This window comes from Vicia villosa, unplaced genomic scaffold, assembly GCF_029867415.1.
Source record: "Vicia villosa cultivar HV-30 ecotype Madison, WI unplaced genomic scaffold, Vvil1.0 ctg.001367F_1_1, whole genome shotgun sequence".
In the NCBI taxonomy this organism is placed as follows: Eukaryota; Viridiplantae; Streptophyta; class Magnoliopsida; order Fabales; family Fabaceae; genus Vicia; species Vicia villosa.
The window spans coordinates 159,130-177,783 of NW_026705592.1; positions in this window are offsets into that span (position 1 = coordinate 159,130).

The following is an 18,654-nucleotide window of genomic DNA, read 5'->3' on the forward strand; positions in this document are numbered from 1 at the left end:
CATAAAAAGGATCAAGGCATTTTGTTTTATTTTGAGCACAACCACCATAACCAAATAGTCAATTCACCTTGTGAGTGTGTGATCATTTGTTAACCCTTTTGAGCTTTTTGTTAATGTCCATGTTGTTTTTGCTAAATGCTTATCTTTGAATGTTTAGTTCTCATTTTTGCACGGATGATTGATTCTTTGTTTTCTTGAACCCTCAACCATGATTTTTGGTATGAATTTTTACCTTGCCTTAGAAAGTATGGAGTATTCACATGATGATGTGGTTGAATTCAAGTTGGGGAGAGAAATGGTTGCTACTTATTTAGTTGTTGCTATGAGGTTGAAAAGAAAGAAAAAACAAGTGAAAAGAAAAGAAAAAGAAATAAAAAAGTGAAAAAGTTTTGAAAAACAAAAAGAAAAGAGAAGCGAATATTATAATACAAATTCTTTGAATGCATCATGTAACTCCACATATTGCTTTCAGGAACACAGACTGACCCTAAAAACTAACACAGGTCTTTTCAGCATGCATTGTCCTCACTCGCATGCTTTGTGAGAAACTTTCCAGAAGGTCACCCATCCAAATACTACTTCAAGTCAAAAACGTTTAACTGTGGAGATCTTTTGTGTTTGGCTATTGAAAAGAAGATTCATCTTGTTGGTATAGGTAGTACCAGTCAATCGTTATAAGTCTTCCTTTAACAATGCATTCTCATACCTACACAGCCTCAAGATCTCTCTCATTCTGATGTAAATTCGACGACCACTCCTTGCCTCGTTGGCCTCAGGTGTTACATGCCTACTAACTTCTGCTTGGTTCGTCCCCGAACCACATTGTAATTGGAGAGGTCTGCTCTGTGACCATTTGTAACGCCCCAGACTTCTTTCAAGATTACCGACTGACCCTACAAACCAACACGGGTCTTCTCAATATGCTTTGTCCTCACTCACATGCTTTTCTGGGAAACTTCCCAGAAGGTCGTCCATCCAAATACTACTCTAAGTCAAGCACATTTAACTACGAAGTTCTTATTTGTTAGGCTATCGTAAATAAAATGCATCTTCATTTCGATAGCCTAATAAATAAGAACTCCATAGTTAAACGTGTTTGACTTGGAGTAGTATTAGGATGGGTGACCTTCTTGAAAGTTTCTCAGAAATCTTGTGAGTGAGGACAAAGCATGCTGAAAAGACCTGTGTTGATTTTTAGGGTCATTCTGTATTTCTGAAAGCAATATGGGGAGTTACATGATGCACTCAAAGAATTTGTATTATAATATGTCTTTACTATGAGTTTTAGTGACTCTTCCTTGTTCATCTACAACAAATAAGGTATACAAGCTTTTCTGCTAGTTAATTTATGTTGATGACTTAATTCTCACCCGAAGCCATACATTATTCCTCAAATTATTTATGAAGGAATTGTCAAATCAATTTTCCATCAAGTATCTTGGCTATCCACATTACTTAATTGGTGTTGAACTTATACCTACCATTAATTGTTTGATTCCCTCTCAACATGGACATATTAAGAAATTGTAACAAAAAATTTGACATGGCTCGAGAAAAACCTACTCATACTCCACTTTGCACTCCCAATCCCCCTCAACTAGTGGACAGATATGCCCAAGTCAATTCAATTCAATAATATAATCCGTATTTTCTTTATTCTCTCTATTCTCTCCTCATTAAAATTGTCTCACACACTAACCAATTGTTATCCAGAGCTTCCGTTTACTGTTCTTGATCTTGTTTTCAAGAACTTCACACCAGTGGTCGTATTTCCAAGGAACGTAAATCAATTGCTACAAAGATGAATGATACTAATGACAGTTTAAATTCTCTTCCAATGTTTGACGGCTTGAATTTGATTTGATGCAGAAAACATATGCAATCTCTATTTGGTTTTCATGAAAATCTAGAAGTAATTATTGACGATGTCCCTATGCTGGCCACAATTGCATCCGACGTACCAAAAACTGCCAACGCCGAAGCCAACAAGAAGGATTGTAAGGTTGTGTATTGCATTCAGACGGCGATTGATACATCTAACTTCGACAGAATCTCTCAGGATTAATCGATGAAGGAGGCATGGTATATTCTTGTCAAGTATTATGAAGGAGGTGAAAAAGTCAAGGTTTTCAAGTTGCAGACTTTGCATCGAAAATATGAATTGTTTTCAATGGGAGAAAACGAAAAGGTTGCAGAGCTTGTGTCGAAGGTGCAAAAACTTGTCCATATCATGAAGGGTAGTGGTGAAACCCTAATTGATAAGATGATAGTTGAGAATCTAAAGCGTACGCTGACCTCTCACTTTGATCACGTTATCGTAGCTATTCAAGAATCCAATCAACTTGAAACCCTAAAATTGGAAGATTTGGTTGGTTTGTTGGAGGAACATGAGATTAGGATTGTTGAAAGGAAAGGAGTTCAAGAATAGATACAAGCTTTGCAGGCTCAGTCATGGAAAAAGAATGGTGGTTCCAACAAATTCAAAGGCAAAGTTGACAAGACTCAAGGCAAGATGCCTTGTTTGAACCCTCACAAGCAGCAAGTCAAAGATAAAAAATATAAAAGAAGACGAGGAAACTATCGAAAGGACAAAGAAGATAAGAAGGGCGTGCAGTTCTATAACTGTGAGAAGTGGGATCACTTGTCTAAACATTGTTGGTACAGGAAAGACAATGGATCGAAAAAAGTCAAGGACGTAGGAGTGAACCTTACACGCCAAGATTCAGATGATTCTGAAGGTATGGTGGTTTTGCATGTAGTTATAGATAACCATGTCGATTCCAAGATCTTGTTTCTCGATTCAGGATGCTCGAATCACATGACTGGTCAAAAGGCGTGGTTGACAAATTTCAACGAGTCGAAGAAGAGAAAGGTAAAACTTGTGGATAATAGTTATTTGTAAGCAAAAGGTACTAGCAACATAGTTTTCTAAATGAGTAATGGAGGGAAAGCTATCATCAAAGATGTGCTCTATGTACCTGGAATAAAGTGCAACATGCTAAGTGTTGGACAACTAGTCGAGATATGTTTCTCTGTTGTCATGAAAGATGGAGTTTAAAATTGTTTGACACCTAGAACAATTTGGTCTTAAAATCTCCTCTGTCGAAGAACAAGATGTTTAAGACCATGATCAGTTCGACTTAAGTACAATGTCTAAAAACTGTTTTTGACCACAAGGATAGTTGGTTGTGGCATTTGAGGTTTGGACATCTGAACTTTCGATCACTCAATCAACTAATTTCTCAAGATATGGTTACTGGTATTCCAAGTCTTGAGATGCCTCATAAATTCTGTGAAGGTTGTTTAGTCGGAAAGTAGTCCATAAATTATTTTGCTTCGACTATGCCAATGAGATCATCCTGCATACTCGAAGTGGTACGCTCAAATGTCTGGTCCATTCGAAGAACATACTCTTGGTGGAAACAAATATTTTATTTCGTTTATCGATGAGTTTAGTCGAAAATTGTGACTCTATGTGATTAAGAGAAAGGACAAAGTATTTATAATCTTTAAGAGATTTAAGATGCTTGTCAAAAATAAGAGTGAAAATAAGATCAAAGTTCTGGGAACAGATGGAGGTGGTGAATACACATCCAAGATGTTTGAAGATTTCTATGCAAAACATGGTGTCGATCATGAGGTAACTACTCCTTATACGCCTCAACATAATGGAATTGTAGAAAGAAGAAACAGAATCATACTGGATATGGAGAGATGCATGCTAAAGAAGAAGAAGAATCTGCTAAAGTCTTTATGGGGTGAATTTGTTTCAACTGCAGTTTATATTCTGAACAGGTGCTCCACCAAGAAGTTGAAGAATAAGGTTCTTAACGAAGTGTGGAGTGGAAAAAGACCATCAGTGAGTCATCTGAAGGTCTTTGGCTCTATGTGTTACAAGCATGTTCCTGATGTAATAAGAAGGAAGCTTGATGACAAGAGTGAACCTCTAATTCTGGTAGGATATCATAAGACTGGTGCATACAGGCTATTCAATGCAGTTAATCAAAAGATTATGTTAAATTGAGATATTATGCTTGATGAAAACTTTTTCTGGGATTGGAATTATAATGTAGTCCATAAGCCATTGATGAACTATGGTTTCGATGAAGAAATTGATGAAGTCGTAGTCGAAGAAATTATTCCTGTTGAAGTTGAAGCTATTGCTGATATTCCAAAAATAGTCAAAGTCGAAGAGGGTGTGGCCGATACAAGCCAAAGAACTCAAAGAACTAGAATTATCTCGGCAATACTTCATGACTATGACGTGGTTGGTGATGATGAGGTCACACCAGATGGAGATTTAGTTCATTTTGCTTTACTTGATGTTGATCCAATCAACTATAGCGAGGCTTTAAAGATTCAACAATGGAAGTTAGCTATGGTCGAAGAGTTACAGGCAATCGAGAGAAATAACACACGGGAATTAGTCGAATTACCAATACATAAAAAAGTTATCGACGTAAAATGGGTGTTCAAATTGAAACACAATGTTGATGGGTCGATAGCAAGACATGAAGCAAGATTAGTAGCTCGAGGATTTGTTCAAATACCAGGGCTTAACTACTTTGAAGTATTTTCTCTAATAGCGATATTGGAGACTATTTGACTAGTGGTAGCATTGGAATGCAACCAAGGATGGTCAACATTTCACTTAAATGTGAAGTCAGCATTGAAGGTAAATCGCGATATAATACGCAGCCGAAATTAAAAATTTTCCTTTAGTGATCCTTACGAATGAGCATGATCAGTGATAGAAACAATTACCTCTTGTGCCGATTGGAACCTTTGATGCCGAATTGAAGGAGTTATAACGAGTGTTAATGTATAACAACGCCTCTACTCAGTCCACACGAACATATCCCTTGAGTTTCAGTGCTAACTGATCCGAATGAAGGCTTTGAGTGAGAGAGAAGAGAATACGCCTAGGGTTTCTCGGACCAAATTTTCATCAAGTCAGAATGCTTATGCACAAAGGTTCTATTTATAGAACCACTTGTGTGGGCTGCAAACTAAAAAAGCCCACTTAAGTGTACATGCACCATTACCTTATGATGTATCATATATAACTTAAACGCGTGGTACCTTACCACATTCTGTATTCTAATTAAGTGTATCATACCTTACGGTGTTCCTTATTTATTTTATCTCTCATAAATCTGTCATTGTGTGTGACCCTGTAGGTTCTCGCAACGTTGGCAATTCTATTAAATCATGTATTTAAATTAATAAACAGTGAGCAGTATCTAGCAACACATCACTGCTACCCAAGTCACGAAAATGCCATGTGATCTGACAAAACCTTTTTAGTGATAATGCTTGTGTGTACAATTACCCTTTTGCCCTTATGTCTATATTGAACACAATATTGGTCCTTTAGACATTTATCCTGTTACGCATGATGGATAAATTCCATCTAGGTCACTCATGTCCCTCAACATGCTTTATGTAGTACCCATCAACTGACTTTATGGTCACCGAGTTATGGACAATGTTTGATCAGCAATAAAATATTCGACTCTACATCTATGGTCCATAATGGTTTCAAGTCGAAGGGTGGTATACACCACTTATCACCATGAGAATAACTTATGACACTTTGCATAACATTCTATGTAGTATTCTCATAGCGGGTCAATCCAATATAAATATAACACTTAAAGGTTATTTGTTTTGGTTTAAAAACATAACAGACAAAAAACAAATTTCATTTTACAAATACAAAAATATGGTTTCATTTTAGCACTTAAAGGTAGTGCAATGTTGGTGTAAAATATTTTACACGGTCAATGCAACACAACCCTTAAAAAGAAGTATTTTATATGTTAAAGAAAAAGTCAGACATTTATAAAATATAACGGTTATGATTTCATTGATAGTGTAAAACTGCTTTACATTGTTGGTGTATTTCCATTAAATCATTCATTTTATTTAATTAGAAATAATAGTTAAGTTTGTACATTCTTTAAGATCTCTTTTCGATTAAATCGAAAATACAAAAAAAAAGTTTTTTAATAAAAAAAATAAAAAAAATAAGTCTTAATTTCATTTAAATACTTAACAAATACATAATTCACATTTCACATTAAAAAAACATTTTTTTTTACTAATTTAATTCAAATTCAACTTTATTTCAAAAAATGGTTGTGGATCTATTTTCTAAGTCAACTACGAATTTCGTCTATGACTACGCTTTGTGTGTGTGTGTGTGTGAAAAAGAAAACTAGAATTTTAGAAAAGAATGCATAATTTCAAAATATTTGACACATGTGTCGACACATGTAAGTCATGAGTCGACTCGTAGTAGGAAATTTTCTGCTATATGTCGACCTGAAGAGCCTTTTGAGTAGACTTTTACAAACAGAAGCAACGGGCTTTAAAAAGCATCTGCATGTGTCAACTCATACGACATATGTGTCGACTAATAGAATACAATTTTCTTCTATGAGTCGACCTGAAAAGCTCTATGTGTCGACTCATGCAAACAGAAGTTATAGACTTTAAAAAGCATCCACATGTGTCAACTTATAGCACATATGTGTTGACACATAGACATGTTTTTCACATAAAATCTTATTTTTAATGCATAAAAGCCTTTCTAAACAGTTCCTAAGCTTCAAAATACTAAGATGCACATCAAAACTCAGATAATATCATCCAATATACATTAATGCTAAAATGTCCTAGTTTTGACATCATATAAAACATCTCTAATAGAAAAGTGCACTCATATACTCCCCTTTTTTATAAAGGAAAAACTTGTGACGATGCATTTCATCTCTTCATGAAGGTTCTCCTTGAATGTGTGCATCCCAACTTCGTCTTCAAGATGTTTCTCCTCCCTTTGACAACAATAAAAAGAGACAAAGAAAGTCATGATAAGTATCTTATATAACACATATAGCAATATATCATACAAAGGCGTTTGCAAAGATATAATATGCACTCACATATACCACATACGTGAAATGACGCAAAATTGAAATGCATAAAAATAAATAAAAAGGCAATTCAAACAACATTATAACATAGTTGTCACAAATCAGCCCAATAAAAAAAATAAACAACAAGAAGGATGAAGGATACAATGCAATAAAAAAACTCTTGAGCCACTTCAAAAAGCGTCATTTTTACGTGATTCTTTCTTTTGGTGCTCCCAAAAGCTACACACACATGTGCTCTATCAAGGTGATAATCATCACATGAACCAAAACCAGAAATGTATCTGTAAGACGTGTTATAACCAGTTCAATAATTTTATTAACATTATAGCATGCTCAAACATTTATTATGCAACAAATGATAAATAACATGCTCAAAAAGTAGTAGCATCAAAGATAAATAACATGAAGTCACTATAAGCATATGGATTGAAAACACTAATAGGTTAATCAACAACTTTTTTTCGAAGTGAACATTCATGGGATTGCATCATACATCAATTATATCACATAAACATACAATCAAATTTCAAGAGACATAGATAAGCAACACAACATATAAAAACTTACGAACAAAGAGATAATTGAAACGGTATCACCTCATAGGGTGAGACAAATAGGATGCACTCACATGAACTATAACTCTATACCTTTTGGCTTTTCATCTTTGTCCAAGTTTACATTTGTGGGCATCACTTTGCATCTACCATTCCAAAGCGTTTAAGCATCTCTTAGTAATACTTTGTTTGACACACAAATGTCCCTTATTTGAATTGTTTGATTTGAAGTCAGAGAAAGTAATTTAACTCCCCCATTAGACTCATTTCATACTCTCCTTACATTATCTTTAAAAATTCATTGACTAATTGCATGTTAGTAGAACCAAATATGATATCATCAACATAAATTTGAACGAGAAGAATATGTTTTCCTTGATGTTTAATGAAAAATGTTGTATCTACCTTCCCTCTAGAATATCCTTGATCAAGTAAGAACCTGTCAAGTCGCTTATACCACGCCCTAGGGACTTGTTTCAGACCCTATAAAGCTCATTTTAGTTTAAAGACATGATTAGGATACTCATGATTTTCAAAACTGGGAGTTTGTGAAACATACACCTCTTCATTTATATAACCGTTAAGGAAAACACTTTTCACATTCATGTGAAATAATTTAAAAATTTTAGAACACGCAAAATCTAGTAAAATGCGTATAGCCTCGAGTCGGGCAACCGGAGCATAAGTTTCCTCATTATTTATGCCCTCCTCTTGATTATATCCTTGAGCCACTAGTCGGACTTTGTTCCTTGTTATAACTTCATTTTCGTCTAATTTATTTCTAAAAACTCACTTAGTGCGTATAACTAGATGATCTCACAGATATGAGACAAGGTCCCACACATCATTTCTTTTAAATTGATTTAACTCATCTTGCATGGCCATAAGCCAATGCTCATCAAGTAGGGACTTTTTTGTGTTTATAAGTTCAATTTGTGACACGAATGCAAGGTGATAACCAAAAAATTACTTATCTTAGAGCGTGTAGTTACACCTTTGGTGATGTCTCCAAGAATGTTATCAATTGTATTATCCTTTTAAGACATCCAGGCCAAGAGTATATCATCCACTTTAGTTGGATTCTCATCATTCTCCTTTTTAGAATCACCATTTTCCTCCTCCTCAGGTTTTATCGCTTCAGGTTGATTAATTCCTTCTTCGATATCTTTGAGTATGTCTTCTGAAGATACACCTGCATCATAAAAAGAAACACCATTCCCAACATTTCTCGGATAAAATTCATCGAAACTGACGTGCACAGACTCATCAACATTAAGTAATATCTTATTATATACTCTATAAACTTTGCTTAATTGTGAGTATCCAATAAATATATATAGATATTATTTAACCCCAAGCCCTTAAACGAATAATCTTTCTTTTCATCGTGTTCAATCATGCAACAACTATTTCTGAAAGTTATTTTATATCCTTTATCGCATAGTTGAAAAATGCTAAGTAGATTATGTTTAAGGCCTTCAACAAGTATAACAATAGAGATAATAGTAGAAGAGGGATTACCTACACTGCATTTACCAAGTATAACACCCTTGTTGTTGTCTCCATAGGTTTCATACCCCTTCTTCTTTTCCACAAAGTCAATGAATAGGGAGATGCCATTCGTCATATGCCTTAAACAACCATTATCAAGAATCCATATTCTCTCCATGGAGCCAAGACATTTATCCTACAAGATCAACAAGAAATGCTAGGTACCCAATCTTCATTGGGTCCTTGAGGGTTAGTGAAAATATGGTTTCATTTAGGCAACCATTGAAAAACACCTTTTGGGATCAAAAATCCCCTAAATTTGCATTTTACAACGGTGTGACCCTTTGTGCAATAATAGCGACAAGTCAAATTATGAAGAGCGTTACCTTTTCTATTAGGATGCTTTTCAACAAAACTATACTTTTGTGTGATGATGTAGCGGTGAAATTTGTGAGACTAGAGTCATTGAATATACTTAGCTCATATGTTTTAAACAGAGTCGTCACAGGGATTTATTGTTTCCAAAGGAAATGGGAGAAAGAACGAATAAAACCCACAATTATTTTTAAAATCAAAACTAATAAACTTATCAGAGATTTGGGTAAGGGGGTTTATTATGCAAGGGGAAGATTTTAAGCATTCTCATATCTATGGTGCTCCATTGGAACCTCTTTGAAAATATTGTCATTATTGTTATTATTATTATAAAATGACATTTGTTTATGTGTTTTTGTTTAAATAGAGTGGGAGGATGAGAAAAGAAGGTTTTAAAAGTGAGCTCGATAAGACATCGCATCTTAGGCCTACATACCCCTTAAGTGCAGTAGGGAAGTCAGAGCTTTTGTAGTTCCTCTTAAAAGGAAAATAAAAGAGTCAAGTGGCAAAATCTTTTTGGGTATTGAGCTTTAACAATACTCAACGGGTTTTAAATGTTAAGCTTTAACAATACTTAACAAGTTTTAATAAAAATATCTAAGCTTTAACAATACAAGGCTAGGGTTTAAAAGAAGTTGGTTGAGCTTTAACAATAAAAATCCAAGGGTTGATTTTAAAAAGTTTGAGCTTTAACAATATAAAACCATTTTTCAAAACAAGTGGAGGTGCAAAGCACTAACAATACTAAGCACAAAGTAAAAGAATTTGGAAAAGAGATTGAGTAGATTGACAATTTTAGTCAATACCATTCTAATTCCTTTGGATATTTCAACAACGACTTAGCAATCAATCATGGATACTTCAAGTGTGTGTGTGTGTGTGTGTGTGATAACATGTGTCACAAAAGTAAACAAGTGAGTATAACAAAGAGATCAATGTAAACTCAAATGATAATGGATAAAAGGATGTTTGTACCTTTGAATCATTTCATGTATGAATGAATATGATGGATGATGGATGATTAAATATCTCATGCATATGGTTAGTAAAAAAAGTATATATACAATGATAATACCATGAATAAAGTACAAGTGTACAGGGATAAAAATCAACAAGTATATGTATAAATACAAAGAAAGAGATCAAAGCTACGAGTTACATTAACATGGTGAAGCTAAAGATCAAAAGAAGTTTTCAAATTAGGGTTTTCAAAGATTAGGGTTTTGAAGCACACCAAACCCTAATTGTTCTTTAATTTGATTAAAGTACCAAACTCTAAAGGAGAGTTGATCTAAGGGTGCATGGTATCATCAAGGAGGCTTTAATCTAGCCCTAAAATAGCTCACACAAAATAATAGGAATTTACTTGGTGAAAATATTAAAAGCAAATGATTTCTAAGGCTTTTAGAAGCATAAAAATACTTGTTTTTTTTCCAGATAATTAAATAATAAATATTTTTGGATTTTAAAATCATATTCATAAAATAAACAAGTTAAATGAGAAGCATGAAAAAAATCACTCAAAAATAATTTGATTTGTTATTATAAATAAAATGTTGAAATTAAATAAAAGAGTGAAAATACATAAAGGAAACTAGTACTGAAAAAATAGTTTTGGTCCCTCCAAGGCTTGAACCCACGCCCTCACTCTCACTAGCTCAAAATATGACCACTGAGCCAAGTGCTATTTGGTGATCATAAGGTGCATTTGGTTCATAATATATGAAGATCAATTCTGAATGGTTTTTAAAAAAAACAAAGTTAAAAATAAAAGTGGTAAAAGGGTGGTACGAACCCACGCCCTTATACACACGCCTTAAACACACACACACACAAACCAACTGAGCCAAACGATGAAGTCATTTATAAAACAACTTCCATTAAATATAAAATAAACCCAGTTCATAAATTCAAACTTCATCTTCAACCTCTATCCAAGATTTTTTAGAAATTCGACCTTGGCCATTTCTCAACCATTTTCAAAAGTGTAAAAAGAAAACATTTTTAGAATTTAACCACAAACTCAACCATGTATCATTTGTTCATATATATTAACTGTAGCTCTCTAATTTTCCAGAAAATGTGAAGAACCCTAAATTTTCAAATTCAAATTAAATGATTAACATGAACAATCAATTTGTAATACCTTAGGGCTTTCATTAAGTGCATCAAAATAAACAGATAAGTATCAAGAAATGCAACAATTGATGCTTAAACCATAGATTTCAAACCCGAAGCTAATGGGAACAATTGATGCAAAAACTGATGATTTGGGAAGCTTCCTTGTACCTCATTGAAGCTAATGGAATGTTTGATTTGCTTTGAAACACCCTGGAACTCCAAACCCGATAGCACCTACAAAGCAGAAAATTTATGGATGGAACTCTTGGTTCCAAGTGTTACAGAAATGAATTGAGTGTTTGGATAGCTTCTATATGTGATATGGAAGGTATCTAAGGTGAAAGGCCAAGAAATGCTCGAGCTAAATGAAAGATTTCAGTTTATGACCTAAGGGTGATCTTTAATGGAGGTTTAATGGTGATTTTTGGTTTGAGGTGTTTTTGAGGGTGGTGATTGTGATATACACCTTCTAAATGATGTTTACAAGTTGTTTAAATGGTTGCTCAGAATCTCTACAACTCAATATGGCTCTTAAAATGCAAATAACATAAAAAGGAGAATTTTAAGTTGGGTAGTGACTTGGGGAATTTTGTGTGTTTGATGCAAGGAGAAATACCCTCTATTTGTAAGCCAAAATTAGGGTTTTTGGGTGAAAGAATCAGACCATTTGGATGTATGGTTTGAGAGTTGTACCATCTTGCTTCTTCATGAAGAAAAGTGAAGTTCATGGTTCCAAGAGCAAGGTACAAGTTCAAGCATTCTTGTAATGACTTTCTCTGCATCATAAGAGCTTGCTTGTTGGATTTGTGTTTTCTTTACTGTAGAAGAAACAATGTAGGGGCTCAAGACAAGTTAACTTGGTGATTAAAGCCTCTTTTTCAAAATGGAAGTGTGATCTTTATGCCATAAGTGGAATGACTCAATGGTTAATGATCAAAGCACTTGGTTAATAGATCAAAAGCAAGTGAAATCAACTGATTTTGGTGTTTAGAATAAGTTACATGGTCTGCAAACAACTATCTTGCAAATTTGAATCAAGATTCAAACTTTATTCTTCATTTCCATGGCTTGAATTCAAGTGTTATGGTGTCTTATTCACAAAATCATCTCTTAGCTCAAGTGTTTAAATTTCATGCTAATTGCCTCTTTGGAAAGCCCTTGCTACATACTTCAATCCACTTGTTGGAAGCTTTCTCAAACTCATTTTGGATCTTGGTGAAAATTGGCCATAAAGTTAGAAAAAACTAGGTTAAAACACTTAAATTTTTTTAAAGTATTTTGACCTAAAACTTCTTGATTCCATATCTCTCAAATAAATCCTTTTTTGGGAAAACTTTATAAGTGGCAAAGTTGTTTGTTTGATCAAGATCTACAACTTTCATGTTTGGGAGATTTTTGAGTTTGTAAGTGAATTTTGAAGTTTCCAAAATGGTACCAAATACACTTAAAATCTAATTTTGACTTATAGTTGACTCTTTGAGTTTTGATTGATTTTTCTTGATCAAACGACTTAAAGAACCATATGTTGATGATTTTGATCTTCAAAAGTCCATGGTTGACCAAATTCCTTAAAAGTCAAAGTTTGACTTAGACAGTTGACTTTTCCAAATGAATTGCACTTGTGGGGATTTCAAATGAATCAAACTCTTCTTTCCAAATGGATCATGTGAGTTGATTATGATGATTCATTAGAGGTCCTTGAATTATGATTTGATCCATGGATCCATGTCCTGATTAAAAATTAACCCTCCAAGTGAATTAGGTCAAAAACCCTAATTTGGTGCCACGTGGACTTAGAGGATGTTGATCTTGAATTGAGCCACATTTAGAATTGAATATTAATGAGGATAATCACTTGATCATATGAGAATGCCTTGAGCCTTTTTTGATCCTCAAAACCCTAATTTGCTCAGCCTTCTTTAGATCAGTCTCTTGTTTTGAAACAAGCAATACACAAGCAACAAGCAACAATATTTTTGGTATTTTGTTTAGCAAATGATGTATGCATGATAATGATAATGATGATAATGATCCTAATATTGAAAATGGGGTGGGATCTCAGTGGTCAAAATTGGGGTAAAACAAATGGCTTCAAAGACTTTTTAAATTTTGTAGGATAAAGAGAAAATATAATCTTGTGTTGAAATGCCTTGTCTAATTTAGCGTTAAGAGTATTGACCTCTTTTTTTTTTTTTCAAATGTCGCAAGTATCACAGCCGAACCATGATGGTTCTTCATTCTGATCCTTGACTTTTTTAATGTCCATCATAGATTGCTTAAGAGCTTTTATTTGCTTTTCAGCTTCTAAAACTTTAGCTTCTAAGTAAGAAAAGATCCTTTTGTTTGATGATAAATTTTTAAAAGCGTCTGCAACTTCTCTATGTAGATTTTCAAAAGCTAATTATAATTCAAAATAAGATAATTTATCAACATGTTCATATTTAGAATGACTTACATTTTTTCCTTTTTGTGTAGATGGGTCGTGAGACAAAGATTTGTCAATTCTTCATCATCACTTGAACTTTCATCACTTGAGGAATCACTATAAATTTCTCAAGTAATATATGCTCTTCTGGACTTTCTAGATTTCTTGTGGTGACCCTTTTCCTTTATCTTTATCAAGCAATGGACAATCGAATTTATAATGACCGAATTTGACACAATTGTAACACGAACATTTTCATTTTCCTTTCTTATTCTAATCTTCCTTTGAGGAGTTTGATTGTCTTCTAAATCTGATGAGGTTATTATTGGATTGCTTTACACTATTTCTTATAATGTACCTATTATACCTTTTTACAAACAACCTCATTTCTTCATCATCTGAATTCTCGTCATCACTAGTATCACTATTACTTTGCTCATTTGGTGAAGACCTCGAACTAGAAGCCTTTAGAGCAATGGATTTCTTTTCTACCTCCTTAACCTTGCCTTTCTCCTTATTTAGCTTTTTCTCGTGCTTTTTCTCATGTTTATCTAAGAAAGTGAGTTCTTGCTCATGTTCTTCAAGCTTGCCAAACAATGTAGTGATGTCTAGTGTTGTAAGATCATTACCTTCCTTGATCACGATGACCTTAGGTTGTAATTCCCTATTAAGGCACCTCAAAATCTTATTAGTAGCCATTTTCATTGGAAATTGGCTTACCAAGTGCATTCAAATGGTTTATGAGATGAGTGAACCTCTTTTGCATTTTGGCAACATTTTCACTATGCTTCATGCGAAATAGTTCAAACTCTTGGTTTTATGTATTGACTTTAGCTTCTTTGACTTCATTAGTTCCCTCATGGGAAACTTGTAATGCGTCTCACATAGCTTTTGCGATTTTACAATGGGAAACACGGTAATATTCATCAACTCCAAGTGTGGATATGAGAATATTTTGTGCTTTCCAATCATAAGACCATAACTTCTTATAATTATCATCTCATTGTGCTTTCGATTTAGGTACGATAACACCATTAGTATTGGTCATTGTAATTTGATTAGGACCATTGATAATGGCGTTCCATGCTCCCCTATCAACCTAGTTGATTTTGATACACATACAAGCTTTCCAATAACCATAGTTTTCACTGGTAAAAATAGGTGCTCTATGTTACGCTCCTTTAGGTCCGGAAGCCATAATCTAATAAGCATTTTTTAAGCACGGAATAAAGTGGAGCTCGTGATACCACTAGTTAGACGAAGGCAACTTATCTAGTGGGAGGGTGAATAGATCAAAAGTTAAAAATGAGCTTGTAAAAATTTTGTTTTAAAACTTTTTGTTAACTATGGAAAGTGGAAAACATCCGAATCAATTACCGTCTAATCCGGACCGTTATCGAAAAGCTCAGATTTTCCTTAAACCAATGTTATATGCAATGATAATGATAAGCTACAAAGACAATCTATTTCCACAAATAATATGTTTTAATGTAATCACAATAGTAATGTGTTTCCAATGAAATATAAAACAACAAACACAAAGAAGAAAATTATCAAACACTTGGTGTGCAAATGATGTCGGTCATATTTTTCTTATTGTTTTGTTGATTTTAAAAACCAATTACAATCTTATGGATTGTAATCAAGTAAAAAAAATAGATTTTAGTTTACAAAAACTTTATCTAAACGTGTCGATTGCATAATCAATAATTTTCAATTGAAAGTAAATGAGAGAGAGAGAGAGAGAGAGAGATGGCACAAGGATTTGCTTAGGCAATTCAACAATTGCCCTCGCTATGGCTACGTCTTACCAAATTCCAAATGGAATTGACATATCAATCTTACTTTGTAAAAATTGGTCTACAAGAGAAAAGTTTTCACTAGGCTGAATCCAATTGATAATACCAGTTTGAACTTCTTTGAGCCACTTTAAAAAGTGTCACATTTACATGATCCTTTCTTTTGGTGCTCCTGAAAGCTACACACGCATGTGCTCTAGCAAGTAGATAATCACCCCATTAACCAAAACCGAAAATGTATCTATAAGACGTGCTATGACCAGTTGTCGCACGCTCGCGAAATGAACAACAGAGTCGCCACTAACATATCTATCCTAAAAGGAAAGGAATATCAGAAAACCTAGAATAAGGATAAGAGAAGGTCTTACGACCAAAGATCGGGTAAGAAGTCGGTTACGCGAGGGGAAGGTACTAGCACCCCTCGCGTCTGTGGTACTCCACAGGATCCACTTATGTTTGTTCTATTCTAAGGGTGTGTAAATCTAAAGCTTAATTGCTAAGGGAATGCATGCAAATGAAAGAAGAAGAAACATGGGGAAAAAAAGGTTTATAAATAGTTGTGCTCGCTTAGGCCCCGCGACCTAATGCCTACGTATCCTTTTCAGGAATCAGAGCACCGTAGTTCGGCTCTTTAGTTTTTGTTTGTTTTTTGTGTTTTTTAGTTGAACAGTTACATTCACACTCCGCTGCTCGACCTCTGGAGTCTTAAGCTGGGAATGGAGCGGAAATAACGTGTCCGATTAAGAGAAAGAATGCCCTGAAGGCAAGAGAAAGGAAAGAGAAAATTGGTTTGTGTCTTTTAGATGTAATTCCATGATGAACAAAACCCAATACAAGGCTTCGCATCACTTCCTTACTTTGTTTTAGGTCTGAGCCTTTATTAAGTGTTTTAAGTGTTTTTGGTTGAGTGTTTTTTAAGGGAATTTACTTCGCGATTCGAATCACATAAAAATGCATAATGATCGAGAAGCAGATTAGGGAATGAATCCCACTCACTTCTATCCCATTATGTAATGTTCAAGAAACAGATTAGGGAATGAATCCCACTCATTTCTATCCCATTAATTAATGTTCGAGAAACAGATTAGGGAATGAATCCCACTCATTTCTCTCCCATTAAGTAGTGACCGAGAAACAGATTAGGGAATGGATCCCACTCATTTCTATGCCACTAAGTGATTGAGAAACAGATTAGGGAATGAATCCCACTCATTTCTCCATCACTTTCTTAATGTGATTCGCATCTCTATTTGTTAATGTTTTAATGTTGAAAGAGAAAAAGGAGAAGAAAACTAGCTTAAGATGAATAACTAGCCTAAGTGTTATGAAGGGAACTTCTAAGTCCTAATGTTGTCATGGTCTCTACCTAAAGTTAGGAGTAAATGAACGAAATTACAAGCACAAGCAAAGATCAAAATTACAAGTAAAATTTACAAGTAAACAATGATACAAAAGTAGTGCAAAAATGACTAAAAGAATGACTTGAAATATGGTACAAAACATGGAAGCAAATGATGCAAAATATAGTACAAAAATCGAATTAAAATACTATTATTTCTATGATTTTTATATGAAGAAAAATAGAATTCTAATTAACCAAAAAAAGAATTAAAAGAGATAGCCTAAACTAATATTTTTTATGAACGTTTTTATATGTCAAAAATTGTATTTAATGTCTAAAAATAAAAGGAAGAGAGTTAGTATTTTTGTTACCTAAAAGAAACATGAAAAATCTAAGGAACTAAATTCTACTATTTTTATGTGAATCCAGGGGGTGTATGTCGATTTTATGAAGCAGCCAGTAAACTGGCGTAGGCCCAAGGTTGGCCCATGAGAGTGATTTTTGTTATTGTTTGCTGAGCTTGCCCAAAAAAGGAGAAGGGCCCAAAGGGGGTATGATAGCAAATTCGTGGCCCTAATTGAATTGATGATCCAGATTGATTATTGATTCAGATTTCAATCAAATTTTAATTATGAGATTTCAACACTAATCACCAATTAATCCCTTAATTCTAATAATTAAAAACAAATTAAATAAAACAAAAAGAAAGGGGAATTGGGATTTAGCATGCCGTTTCAACTTTCACGTGAACTGAAACCTCTCTCTCTGGCTTCACTCTTGTTCTCGCCTCACCGGAAATCGCTCCGCCGCGCCGGAGGCGGCGAAGTTCACTCAAACTCACAATTGACATATTCAAAAGACTCCTCCCTACGTCCTCTTTCCAATTTTCATTCTTAACACCTCATATACCCTCTTAATTCTCTCTAATCTGAACAACAACAGAACCCTAGATCTAGCCAAAAACGAAATTAAACGGCAACGGATGCGAATCATGGAGTGTGATCATGGGGGAAATAATCAGAGGACGATAATCTACTGTATGGTGTGAAAAAATAGCGTAAAGAGATGAAGAAAGTTGGGGGATTTCGCGTTTACCTACCGGAGTCAGTCCGGCGCTCCTTCGACGGCGTCGCCTTGGTGAAACAAACGCGAGGAAGTCTTCACTTTAGGTACTCTTCCGTTATCTTTCTACTTCTTGCGCTATCTTCTTCTTCTTCTTTTCGATTCTTGAGTTTTTGTTTTGATTGTTGTATTCTGTGTGTATGCTGCGATGATGGTGATTGATAGATGCGGTGAAGATTGAAGTGTTGATGGTGAAGATGATGCTGAAGGTTCAGAGAGAGAAGGATAAAGGTCCTGTTCAAAGCGATTACAGAGCTCCAAGTTTTATTGCAGGTTCTGAGTTTTTGTGCGATGAAGATAGAATCAAAGGGGATGAAGGTTGATGATTGAATGAAGAGGTGAAGGATTCTGAAGGTGAAGAACACTGGATCGTTGATGGTGATGAAGGTGAAGTGAGTGAATGGTGGAGAGAAGCTTTGAATGAAAGTGAAGATGGATCTGGAAGCAAAGTGGTGAAGAGCATAAACGGTGGAGCCGCTTTCTC